This window comes from Misgurnus anguillicaudatus, chromosome 8, assembly GCF_027580225.2.
Source record: "Misgurnus anguillicaudatus chromosome 8, ASM2758022v2, whole genome shotgun sequence".
NCBI classification, from domain to species: Eukaryota; Metazoa; Chordata; class Actinopteri; order Cypriniformes; family Cobitidae; genus Misgurnus; species Misgurnus anguillicaudatus.
In genome coordinates this window covers 33,269,155-33,282,966 of record NC_073344.2, presented here as the reverse complement: position 1 = coordinate 33,282,966, position 13,812 = coordinate 33,269,155, and positions in this window count along the sequence as shown.

Below are 13,812 nucleotides of genomic sequence, written 5' to 3'. Positions count from 1 at the left end.
GCAGTGATGCGACTTCCTTAGGGGCCATTCAAAAAAGGCACCTGTCACTGCCATAAACGCACCCGCCCCTTAAAAGGACTTTGATACACTGTAAAGAGGCAAAGTTGGATTAACTTACATTAAAACAAAACTTTTCATCAACTTAATTTTTTTACTTAGAGGGACACTCCACTTTTTTGAAGATATGCTCATTTTCCAGCTCCCCTAGAGTTGAGCATTTGATTTTTGCCATTTTGGAGTTCATTCAGCTGATCTCCAGGTCTATGCACTTTTAGCATAGCTTAGCATAGTTCATTGAATCTGATTGGACCATTGGCATCGTGCTCAAAAATAACCAAAGAGTATCAGTGTTTTTCCTATTTAAGGCTTGACTCTTCTGTAGTTACATTGTCATGGACTTTGCTGCCGTGCCGTGGCTGCGGCGGGCGCAATGATGTTATGCACTGACCAAAAGTTGTCCCCAGCTATTTTTGGGCGCTGTGTGGTATCATTGCACCTGCTGCAGCCACGGTACGGCAGCAAAGTCCATTATCGGCCTAGAAGATCGCAACTTTTAATTTTCTTTCGTACGCGATGTAACTACAGAAGAGTCAAGTTTTAAATTGGAAAAATATTGAAATGCTAATACTAATTGATGCTAATGGTCTAATCAGATTCGGTGTATTGTGCTGAGCTGTGCTGGGGGTGGTGCCGCCAGACCCGGAGATCGGCTGAATGTATTCCAAAATGGTGGGACTCAAGTGTTTGACTCTACAGCCCGGTATACACTGCACGATTATTGGCTGTCCCAGACGAAAGATTGCCATCGTGAAACAATCGTAGCGATTTATGTGATCGTGGCTCTTTATCGGTGGTCCTATGTCGTACAATGAGAGAGGTTCAAAGACGGCCGTTTTTCCGGTCTTGCATCCAAAGATAGCCTACGATAGTTTTCTGACAATGTCAAAAATTCGCCATGATCACCGCACAGTGTGTTTGCTGCTACGACCTGCACGATTTGTTTACCACGAGCGCATGCTGGTGACGTTTCGCTAACGTGTGACGCAGCCGCCGAAGCTTCCGTGTCATCATCGTACAGTCTACATGCCTGTCGCACCCGAGTTTAAATGATCCATGTCGCACAGTGTTATAAGGTAATGCTCTTATAGGAGGGCAAAAATCCTGCAGTGTATTCTGCGCTCAAGCGAGCTGGAAAATGAGCCTTTTTTTTAAGTGGAGTGTCCCTTTAAAAACTATTTTTGTTTAAAGTAGATCCATCTTTCACCTTTTACAGTGTAAATGATGACAGAATTTTTATTTTAGGTGAACTATCCCTATAAAGAAGTTGCTTGGCGATCAAACTTTAAAAGTGACGTTCAAATAATGTAACTGTGTAGCATTATATGCAAAACTCTGTAGTACACTAAAAAATGAGACACAGTAGCTCTGTCCCAAAATTTAGTGAGCTGTACACCAAGATGGCGTCTTAAGGGATCATAAATTAAATTAAGTCTGTTTAAATAATTCGACAGCAACATTATGCTGCCCTAAAAAATGTATTAAAGCCTGCTTTGCTGATTATCAATCAATCCCAGAATGCATAGCGAGCTCAGTGAAGAAACTTCATTTTAAATATTACTTGCTACTTTAAAATATTAATTATTTAAAAAAATTTAAATGTTTAAAAACAGATACAAAATTGTGTAGTTGTACACAAAGAGTTATTCAAATTAGGAGCTCATTTTGAAATATAAAGCAACAAACAGAAACAGATTTGGTTGTGTTTAGAAATTGAATTTTTCTAAATTCCACCTAATCTCCCTTCTGAGTCCATGTATTTATTAATGACAACCCAGTGTTAAATGATAACACATGATCTAACCAAACAAAAATCTTAAATACTCTCTTCAGACAGCCATGGTTTTATTTAAACCTCTTAAGGTTTATTACCCCATTGATACAACCAGGAACCAAAATACAAGCCAGACACCTCTGCAATCCTCTGGGGTGCAGTATGGCTCACTAAACTCCAAACCAAGTTATTTTGGACAGCTGTGTTTTGGTATCTCTCAGTGTCGGAATTGGTGTTTAAGGTGCATTACAACTTAGTATTTTGCTGTATAAACACCACTTAATGGTTGGTTATTTCTTTTCTGCATTTTAAACACTGAAACTTAATTTACAGCGTGTTTTCTAAGTATATAAAACATAAGTACAAATACATTTAGAGCTGTGTTATGTGTTTATCTGCAATCAATCAAGAATGAGTGTTTGTCACTGTATTCTCAGTTGACTCTATTGTGTTTGTTTTCATGATTTTTTGGGTATTGTAAAGAATTTGCTAATAAAAAAAAATGTTTATCGTAAATCCTCGCTATGTGTTTTCACTGAACCATGTGTGTGTGTGTGTGTGTGTGTGTGTGTGTGTGTGTGTACAACACAACAAAATTAAAGGGACATTCCACTTATATGCTCATTTTCCAGCTTCTCTAAAGTTAAACATTTGATTCTTACCGTTTTGGAATCCATTCAGCTGATCTCCGGGTCTGGCGCTAGCACTTTTAGCATAGCTTAGCACAATCCAATGAATCTGATTAGACCATTAGCATCACGCTAAAAAATAACTAAAGAGTTTTGAAGTTTTGTAGTGATATTACGCATTGCCCGAAAATAGTCCCCTGCTTTTGAAAGTAACCAAGGGGACTATTTTCGGGCAGTGCGTAATATCACTACGCATGCTGCAGCCATGTTACATCAGCGAAGTCCTTGATTATTACACCAGAATGAGAGTATAGTTCCTAGCCATATCTGCATAGAAAATCACAACTTTTAATTTTTTTTTAAGTCTTAGTACAAGATGCAACCACAGAAGAGCCAAGTCTCAAATAGGAAAAATATCGAACCCCTTTGGTTATTTTTTAGCGCGATGCTAATGGTCTAATCAGATTGAATGGATTGTGCTAAGCTATGCTAAAAGTGCTGGCGCCAGACCCGGAGATCAGCTGAATGGATTTCAAAACGGTAAAAATCAATTGTTTAACTCATAAGTCACATATTTTCAAAAAAAGTGGAATGTCCCTTTAAGACTCCATATACAGAATGAAGATATCACAACAGACTTAAGAAACGAAAAGCTGACCAAGAGAGACATTGTTTACATTTTTACACTTAATAGAATAATAATAATATTTGTCAAAATATTCATATATTCATATGAAAAATATTAGTTATACTTTCATGCTGGGGGTGGCACAGTGGCTCACAGGGTAGCATTGTTGCCTCACAGTAAGGAGGTCCCCGGCTCGAGCCTTGACTAAGACAGTTGGCCTTTGGCCACATGCCAAAAACTTAACCAGGTTAGGTGAATTGGAGATGCCATATTGCTCCTCCCCCAATTGGATCAACTTGTGTAGGGATAAACCAGTTGTCTTTATGAATATACCCACAGATTTCAATTTTCGTTGTACGATTAAAGGGGACATATCGTGAAAATCTGACTTTTTCCATGTTAAGTGCTATAATTGGGTCCCCCGTGCTTTAATCATTCTTTTAAATGTGAAAAATATCAACCCAGTAACTTAGTTTTGGTAAACCATTCTTTGCAACCATGTGAAAAAATAGGTAATTGAAATTTAGGTCCCTGTATGATGTCACAAGGGGATTATACCATCCCTTAAACTGCACTATCCAACCACGACACTGTCATTTAGTGCAGAGATCAGCTCATTTGCATTTAAAAGGACACACCCAAAAACCGCAAATTTAAAGTGGCAATTTTAATATGTTATAATAAATTATCTATATGGTATTTTGAGATAAAACTTCACATATGTACTCTGGAGACACCAAAGATTTATTTGACATCTTAAAAAAGTCTTGTGAAATGTCCTTTTATAATAAATCTGATATGTTGTGAATGTTGGCTTTCTTTCTAAATTCCATTGTGTTGTGCATCTCTGCATCATACTGGTATGGTTTTGGTTAGTTTCTCTGTAGTTGAATTTATTTCAAATAGATGTTTAAAGAATTTGGTCACTCTTTTTATGACATGTTCTCCAATTGTTACAACACACCTTTAAATTACCTTTGAGTAGTTTCGATTCAAAACCCTCTAAATGCATCTGACATGTTTTCTTTTAAACAAACATTTTTATCAGACTCTTAAGTTTAGGTTCAGCAATTTCACTTTAATAACACTGAAAATGTTATTAGTCAGCATTTGAAAAGCCTTTTTTTTTTCAAAAGTGTCATTAGTCATTTCATTGGTATTTAACAAATCTTACTGTCTGTGTACAAGTTTGAATGTGATCCATGGTCGGTTCGTACAGTATGCCGTCATTCATCCAATTCGTCTTCCATGCACTTAGAGGACTTTGCCAAAAAATCGACATGCGTTTCTGCCAACTAATACTGTAAAAAATTATGTTGTGGCTTAGTAAATTTAACTAAATAAAATGGGTAAATTCTATAAAAAAATATTTTTTAACCAAATTTTAGTAAAAATAAAACAAAAATTGAGCAATTCTAAATTAACACATTATTTAGTAAATTCAACTACATTTTATCATGTAAAACTTTTAAGAAGGAACAATTTCTAATTTCTAATCTTTTTTGTTTAAAAGTAGCTTAAATAAATTGATTGCAACCACTTACCTTAAAAAAAATGAGTAAATTCAATAAATCTTTTTTTTCAGTGTAACTGGCAGTGGACTAAAAATAATACACTGGATTTTCTTACAAATATAGTGCATCATTTTTGCGTCCACTTTTTTGAGTAAATTTTACATGAAATTTTAAGCAATTGCTTAAATTGTAAATTGTAAGTAAATTAAATCATTCTGTGCTTTTGCATATTTCAAGTGTTTGTATCAAATGCAACAGATGTGAAAGATAGACCTCCTGTATACTACCGTAAGCTTTATGCTCACATTTCAGCTTCTCGTTTTTGTTCACTCATATTGACTTATGTTTTAATGGCTTTGTTTTTTTCCATTTAAGTGTATTTTTTAGTGTGCAACAATTAAAGTGTGCATGACAGTAATTCTGTTTAAGGACCCTTAAATGGACAGCCTATGCAAATCAGGGAAAATTGTGCAAAAGCGCAAAAGGGAAGAAAAACAGGAATAAATTATGCAAATAACTAAAGGACTTGACCATCTGAAAGCCTACATTTCTAGTAATAAGTGCAATGTTTCATTTTTTTACCACGCAGTTATAAAACAACAATTCTCTCTCTCTCTCTCTCTCTCTCTCTCACTCTCTCTCTCTCTCACGCTCTCCGATGGATTTTGACATGGGATGAATGAACACAAACAGCACTAAATGCCAGTGTATGTGTGCATTCTGGACAATGGTACATTTTCGGGGGTAATTATGCATAGTGTCGAAATGAAGTTCAAATTATGTGTCTGTTTGTGTGATATCAACAGCTAGCTACAATTGTATACAACAGCTTTTTTACAGATTTGAGGTTTTATTTTCCTCCTGGAGACCTAATCAAAAAGATCAACCATCTTCCAAACCATAATTATTAATCACAGAGATTTGACGGTGGGCAAGTAAGCAACCACCGGCTCAACAACCGCTTATAACCCTGAAAAATTGTGGCAGTAAGTTTTACACAAACAAGCTCTACACGTATTTTTAACACTCTTACAGTGCACCTATTTTATTGCTAAAAACAACATTATTTTGTAATACAGTGTGTTCACATAGTTTATGATCATTTCAGTCTTGTCCAGGTCAACAAGCGCAGGAAGTAAACTGTTGCCTACAATCCGTGTGTTTGTTGTAGTCCAAGAAAAGAGATTTACGTTGGAGACGATAACTCGTGTCATCATTTACTTTGGGGTTTGTACCTTTTGCATATCATTAACATGTACTAATATACACTTACACACCAAAGAAAATGTAAAATCGTGAATCGGACTATAGTTGCTCTTTAAAAATTCATTTTTTAAGGGTTTCAGAGTGATGCTATAGAAAAAAACATTTTTGGAACCTTTTATGTCACTTTCCATCGCCGTGCCAAACCATTTTCATTGTGTTACAGTTCTATTCCATGCCAATTGGACAAGAGCCGAAACGGAAACGGTTTCATTTTCCACTGTTGGTCTGATACAAGCGTCCTTTGGAATGTAATACAATTGTGTCAGTCATTGCCTTGGTAACGCAAGAGTTGAGTGTCAACTCGTTAAAAAACGAATTGTAAAATAAATAGATGTAAATTGCAATCGTGTTGTGGCGGATAATCAAGCATTTTTATTTATAGGACTATTTTTTAACTGTGTTTACTTAGCTCAAGTAACGTACTTTACCAGCTACAGAGAGAAACGTGTAGTTTGTAGTGACATTGACGCCCAGGATTGGTTACTCAGCTGTTGTCTGGCTACAAACACAGATCAGGTAAAAAAGTTACAAAAAAAACTAAACCAAAAGATCACTCTCCATAACGCGCTTGCTATTTACATTGCATACCCTCTGTAAACTCTTACGCTCCCATGGCATCTACTGGCGTATGTATTACATTGAAAAAGACGCTATTAACGACAGAAAAGTGATAAATGGTTTTTAAAGGTCACATAACACACAATGTTTCTGCTAATCTCATGTTAATCTTGACTACCTATGGAGTAGTATTCCATTCTTCATATCTCTAAAGAGTCTTTAGGTTTATCTAATTTATAAAAGACAGATCAGCTGTATCGCTACTTTCCGAAAAAAGCCGAGCTCCTGGAGGTGTACAGCGGGTGGAGCTAGTCACAAGCAGGCAACACACACAAAACATTATCCCATCTCTGGATAACTTATGAACTTACGTGCCGATTGCCAACAAAACACAGACATTTCATGCAGTTTTACTTACTGCCTGCGACCCATGACCCAGATGGGACCGCCACATTAAAAAAACAGCATTAAACGAACACACTTACACAACTCCGCTACTACCTCGGAAAAAAACACTGCATCCATGTTTCCATAATGCTGGTTTCTTTGGGAATCTGAACAAGCTTCCCTCACAAACAACAGTACACTTCTTTGGTGACGTTAAAGCCGCTCTATGCATTTTCGACGTTTTTGTCAAACAGCGACCCCTAGAGTCGCTGGAGAATACTTGCAACTGTCGTAATTTCCCACTCTTGTACACCTCCGAGGATATTGACAAGTTAATGTTTCACAATTTCATACAAATATTAGGCTACTGCATAGTCTACTAAACTACAGATGATGGTAATAGGATAATAAGAAGTTTATTCCAAGTGTAGAGTGCATATAATAATAAAGTCGCTTACTGCGTTTGCTGGCTTATAACGTTTTTACATGATTGCAGCTAAATCACAAGTAAACATTACAAAATGCCATGACAAAGTTAATTGTGTACGTTGCATTATTTCATAACATTTGTCGTTATAATGTCACTATACATGATTATTGCTATTTATCATAATAGTTTGCAAATTGTGCATGTTTACACTATTTACAACCTCTAGGCTTATTTATGTCCTGATAATTATGTGAGATATTGACAACTGTTGTCATGATAATCGCATGACATACTACAAGCAAGCGCAACAACATACAACATCGCAAACAAGTTTACAAATGAGAGATTTACTTACTAGTCCATCAACAAGATCGCCAGTTCAGCATCTTATCCAGTGCTGTCTTTTAGCTCACGCTAACGAGTAAAAACCTGACCGATTGGGACTCTTGTCCGGTTCCTAACGCGGTTAGATTCTCTTTTCCTTTTGCTACTCTCTTCCAAACACGCTTTCCTAACTTTTAAATCGTTTAGCCTCACGTCTCAAATTCGCGCATGCAGTTATTGTTATAGGCTTGATCGACTTCATGCGGCGCTGCAAGAACTGACAGCCGGATGACCTCAAAGTGCCGTCTCGGATCATTCTCGCGGTACTTTGACGTCATCCGGCGGTCGGTTCTTGCAGCGCCGCACGAAGTCGAACAAGCCTAACGTGTGTGACGTCGTTGCCGTAAAGCAAGTCGTGATTCTCGCGAGATTTGTCAGCGGCGGTTCTCTCAAGCTTGCATTGCTGGTTTTGCTAGCGGCGTCCTCTCCAAGCTTCGACAGGAGAAGGATTCGCCCTACTATGACTTTGTTTACCACCGAAATAACTTTGAAGCTGTTATATTAAGGTAAAATAACTGCATAGTATGTCTTTAATTTCGTGTCAGCTCTTGGTTGTTGTGTGTGCTAATCCGGGATCAGCTGAATGGATTCCAAAATGGTAAAAATCAAATGTTTCACTCTAGGGGAGCTGGAAAATGAGCCTATTTTCAAAAAAAGTGGAGTCTCCCTTTAAAAAAACTATTTATTTCTTTACTTTTCTTATTTTAGTCTGCAGACCCCCTTTCAACTATCAAGAACCTTATGTGCATCAGAATGTTTCTGTGGATGTAAACCATGCTGCCAAAAACAGTTTTAACAGAGTATGGCATTGTTATGCAGCTTTATTTTTAAGAGTGTATACTAGAACAGTTTTTTTACATTTGCCATTAATAAATGAGACCTGTCCATCTTGAATTCAAATCCAGAATGAGATCTAAGAGAGATCTGCAGCTCATCGCACAGTCCAATCATCTGCCCTGCCATTTGATCCTCTTTTTTAATGTGGCCGAGTTGCGGGAACATTTCGTTCCAGATGAGGGCTGATAACAGCGGTGATGTCTTCTAATCTCCGACAATTATCTACATTGTTATTGTGGTTAAGCCAGAATGAAGATGTATTCATCGTCACGAAACGCTATTTTAATAGACACCTTAATTACCCCTAACACAAGTCATTAAAATGTAAGGTAGAGTACTCATTTGAATAATCATAGTGCTGCTTTGGCAGGCATCGAGACCCCTCCTTTAACTGTTTGAAGTATGCCGAATTACATTTCGATATGAGCTTTTATTCTTGCGTGGAGATAAAACAATCTCAGAGATATACAGGTGCGTTTTATCCTGTATTTATCTGCACTCTTTGCTTTCACAGTCTCTCCTTTTGATGGCACACTGTTTACACCATTGATCTGGTACAATGACAGGTGCGATTTTTACCCCTGAAACACAAGTTTGTCTTTCAAGTGTCAAACTCACACCTGTCTGAATCCAATCCAAGCCGGTTGCGATTTGAGGCACTGAGGGAATTGCGTGTCCGACGTGAAGATGGATGCAGCAGGTTTATACGTTTAGGCACCGCGGTGTCTGTAACTCTCTGCACTTTATCCTTCCACGTCTTGCATCCGATTGGTTGAGAATGAGGTAAAGAGTGAATTTTAACCCACTGAAATACAAATAGCTTTAATGTACCGGCCACTCATTTCTACAATGCCGGTCGTGCGTCTACTGGCGTGATGCATTGTCTCTCTGGAGACACATTACACGGCTAATGGTCTGTGCGTGCTTCATTACTGCTTTAATCTAACATAGTGAGATCATTTTATAACACACACATACACACTTATCTAATCCTTGACACATTCATCTCATTGTTCTCGGTCACCCATTCACTCTCCCTCTTTCATTATTCGTTAAGGAAACACAAATATCATAGTTTTATACATATAGAATTTCGAATGCCGCTCTTTTAATAAAGGCTCGCTGTCGGTACACATTTATTTCCTAACCCACCCTTCAGTGGACGAATCTTGCTTTCCTTCACCTTTTTATCTCCCCTTTTCTGCTCTCTCTCTCTCTCTCTCTCTGTAAATGCCATCTGAGAAGAGAACATTCTGACAGACTGACCTTGAGTCAATGCCCATAACTCAACAGGTACTTACTGTATGAAACAGATTGCTTTTATATGGGCCTGTAAAACAGATCCATCTATCTGTCTGTGTGCTATATGATTCACAAAGTCAATCATATTTGTGTTCATTCTGTTTTTATAGTGCTTTATTAGCAATCTGCCCTATATGTCTGTGTAAAAAACAAATTTAAAAAACGGTTGGTCCTAAAATGTGTGTATGTGTGTTATCTGAGAGCTGACTGAAATTCTGTAAATTTGTGTTGGATTTTTTTTTTTTTTTTTTTTTTGCTTATTATTGCTTATTTTTGTGAATCTCAATGTTTTATTGGACATTGTTGTGAAAAGGTACATTTAGGTGTGGCATTTCATTACTGATTTTCCCTCATAATGGTCAATTTTTAAACGAATCAAATTAGCCCCCTCTTAACCCCTTCAGATCACTGAAATGGACATCACATGTTTTGTGCTTCAAACCATTAAAAATGCTGATCAACCAATCAAAATAAGGCACACTAGTTAAACACTGGAAAATCATGTCTGAAGGGGTTCAAATACGTCTAAATTCCCATGAGATCAGGTTGACACAGCTATAAAACTGAATGTAGCATGGCCTAGTGTTTAGTGCAAATGTGTTTACATAATACGTCACTGTAAATAAATCTGGCCTGCGATACAACATCTCCACTTCTTTATTATTTTATTAACAACATCAGTAATAACCAAGCAACCTTACATCATACCTGTTGTACGGGTTGGCAATTTATCAATTCGTATAATGCAATTGTCCAAAAACATACGATTGCAGGAAAAAGCATGAATTAAACCACACCCCTAACCCCAAACGTCACAGAGGCAAAAGCAAGTCATACTAAAACGTAGAAATGAGATACAAATATATGCAATCCAATAAAGGCCCATTTCAAATTAAAGGTATATGCAACCTCACGGGAATTTATTTTAAACATATTTTAAACGTATGAACAAGATCGTATGCATACAAGCTAACCACCTCATAAAACATGTACAAATTGCGTTTTTGTTGTATTGTGTTGTGTTCTTACACTATGTCAGTAGTAACCATTGATTTTTCTAACATCAAAGAAAAATATTGCTTTGCTATAATTGCCAACTCTATTGTCCTATATGTCCATCAGATTCTATTAGCCACCCTATCATCGCTAGGGATCACAGGTACAAATCTTTTCTCTCTAAAAGATCCTCCAGGGTGTTTTGGAGGGGTGCGCTGCTGTTCAGAAGGTCACTGGGGTCCCTCAGGGATCAGTGCTTGGTCCATTCTTTTTCTCCATCTACACAACAATCTTAGGACCTATCATACAGGCACATGGCTTCTCCTACCCCTGCTATGCTGATGACACCCAGATCTTTTTCTCAGTTCACCCAGATGATCCCAGCATAGCAACATGCCTTAACCTGCTAAAAAACATCTTGGATAAAGAAGAACTACCTCGAGAACATTAGCTAAGACGGAGCTGCTTGTATTTCCCGGACAACCCAAGATTGGTAATCTTTGTAAGGTATGTTGGATAAAAACATCTGCTAAATGCCTAAATTTAAATGTAAATATAGGTATCCATTAACCAGAGATTTCATACTTCAGGTTCTACTTTTAGGTGCTGTTTACACGACAATGTTTTTAACTGTAAAAAGTAATGTTTGTTTACACAACAATAGGGTTTTGGGGTGCAGAAAACGCAAACTTTTGATGATAGATTTCAAAGTTGGCATTTTTACAAATGACCACCCTGTCGTCGCCTTGTAAACTAGATAACCATGAATCTGTGATTATAGTGACGTCATGCACATGTGTTAACCGTTTCGCATTTGTGCTTGGAGAGCACTTACAGGCAAACAAGGGTCCTGCATGCTGTGAGATTAGCCAGAGGGTGCTGCTTCATGGTTTGTAAATGGTTTAAATTAATTAATAGTATTTTATTAAAATATTAAGTTAGACAAATAAAATTCAAATACTCATATTTTTATTTCATTAATAGCTCAGACAAAATCATAATTGGCTCTCGTCCTGCCTCTCCAAACTCTGCCTATGTTAATTAAGCAATATCGCTCGAGTAGGAGTGTGATATAGCTCTATATACGCAGATCTTTTTGGCTGAATTTACACTGCAGATCTCTATGCTCCATTCCGATTTATTGACTATGTACGGGGTTTTTTGACTTGTTTACATTATCTTTAAAAAGCATTGCGTATCCGATATCAGCATTTACCCTAAACACTATAAAGTAATATAAGGTAAGCATACTTGCCTGGAAAAGCTTAAACGTTGTCATATGCAGTGGACACAATTGATTATACAAGATTATAGAGCTTTATTTCTGTAACAAGACATAAAACTTCAACATTACTCCACTAAGTAGAGCCATCGCGCCAAAGATGGTGCTCACCTGAGATGACGTCATGTGCCATGGAAAATCCGATCTGTTCGCTTACACTGCGGACGCAAATGTATATATCCAATTTAAGGCCTGAAACTGTATAATTAAGCAATATCGCTCGAGTAGGAGTGTGATATAGTTCTATATCATCACGGCTGTGATTAGGCCAGAGGCACGAGGCCATAGGCCGAGTGCCGGAGGCAATCACAGCCGTGATGATATAGAGCTATATCACACGACTCCGAGAGCGATATTGCTTTTATACAACAGTTCGATGGCACACGTTTGAAAAACGAAAACTAGAAAACAACAACGGAGTTATTTTAAAAGCCTCTTTGTTTGAGAACTACTTCTTCCGCCACGGATTTGAGAGCGGCCAGAATGACAGGTAACACTTTTGGCTGCTTTGAATCTTATAATAACTCAATGGACAGAAAAGCCATTTCTTTATATTACCATTTCTTGGTCACAAAGTGTAGTTTTAAGATTAGTTCAGTCGAGAATATGTATGTATTATATTTAAATCTGCAGTCGATTAGTAAAGATAGCGCCTGTTTGAACGTTTGCTTAGTGAGATTCGGTACGAATGAGAGCCAAAGCATGAGCGGACGTCAGTGTTCACTCGCCCCGCTGACCACCGTCCTCTCTGGGCTACATCACTGACAGGGATTCCCTGGCTCTCATGTTGGCCTTGCTTGTTTATGATCGTCAAAATGAGATCAAATCAGCAGTATTTGGTGTCATGATCAAACTATTACTTGTTTTTTTATTCATATTTAGTGTCTTTTGTGTTGTTATTGTTTTGGCGCGAGGTAAAAGTTAATAAAACTATACTTGTATTACGTTACTATTGCTTTCTCATTTATTCTTAACGTGATACGAGCACTTGATTATTATTATTAAACTTTGTTCTTGTCAGTACTATATAAAACGTTTTTTTATAAGTGTCAGAGAGATGTTTTTGCATGCTGCTTATAAATAACGTTATACCAGTGGCAATATCTCATAACATGTTTTAATAGTCACGTCACGATAAAGTAAATGATCAATGTCCACATTTAAAAGCTGCGGTGCTTACCTGCAGTTCCACTGTGTTTTCGCGTTCTGATAAGAAATATAGCTCCAGAAAAAAAACGAGTGTTTATATTCCTCTTTACAAGTGTCCACACGATGTGACAAGACATTACTCCCATTAACTTTAACGTAACATCCAAGAGCGCTGATCTTTGACGGAATAATAACTTCCGATTGGGGATTCACAGACTGATTTATGAGCTAGTAAACTAATGAGACACACGGAGAGTGATTCAAAACAGTGTGTCTGCGTTTTTCCATTCAGAGATGAGCCTGCTTAGGACCTCCATTCACTAGGTGGCGGAATGATACGAAAGGTGAAGCGGTTACAGTGCCGATATCAGCACAATATCGCATAGCTCTTAGCCAATCAGATTCGAGAACCAGAAAGAACTGTTGTATAATATTGAATATCGAGAATAGGAATCTATGCGCTTTTTTTCTGCTTACACGTCCGTGGGTCATATCTGAACTGTGCCACTTGAGGAATTCGGAACAAATCGGAATTGAGTCACTTTAGACAGGAAGTGTAAATGCGGCCTTTGACAAAGTTGTCATGCAAACGTGGCCTCAGAAATCCAATTTTCTGTAT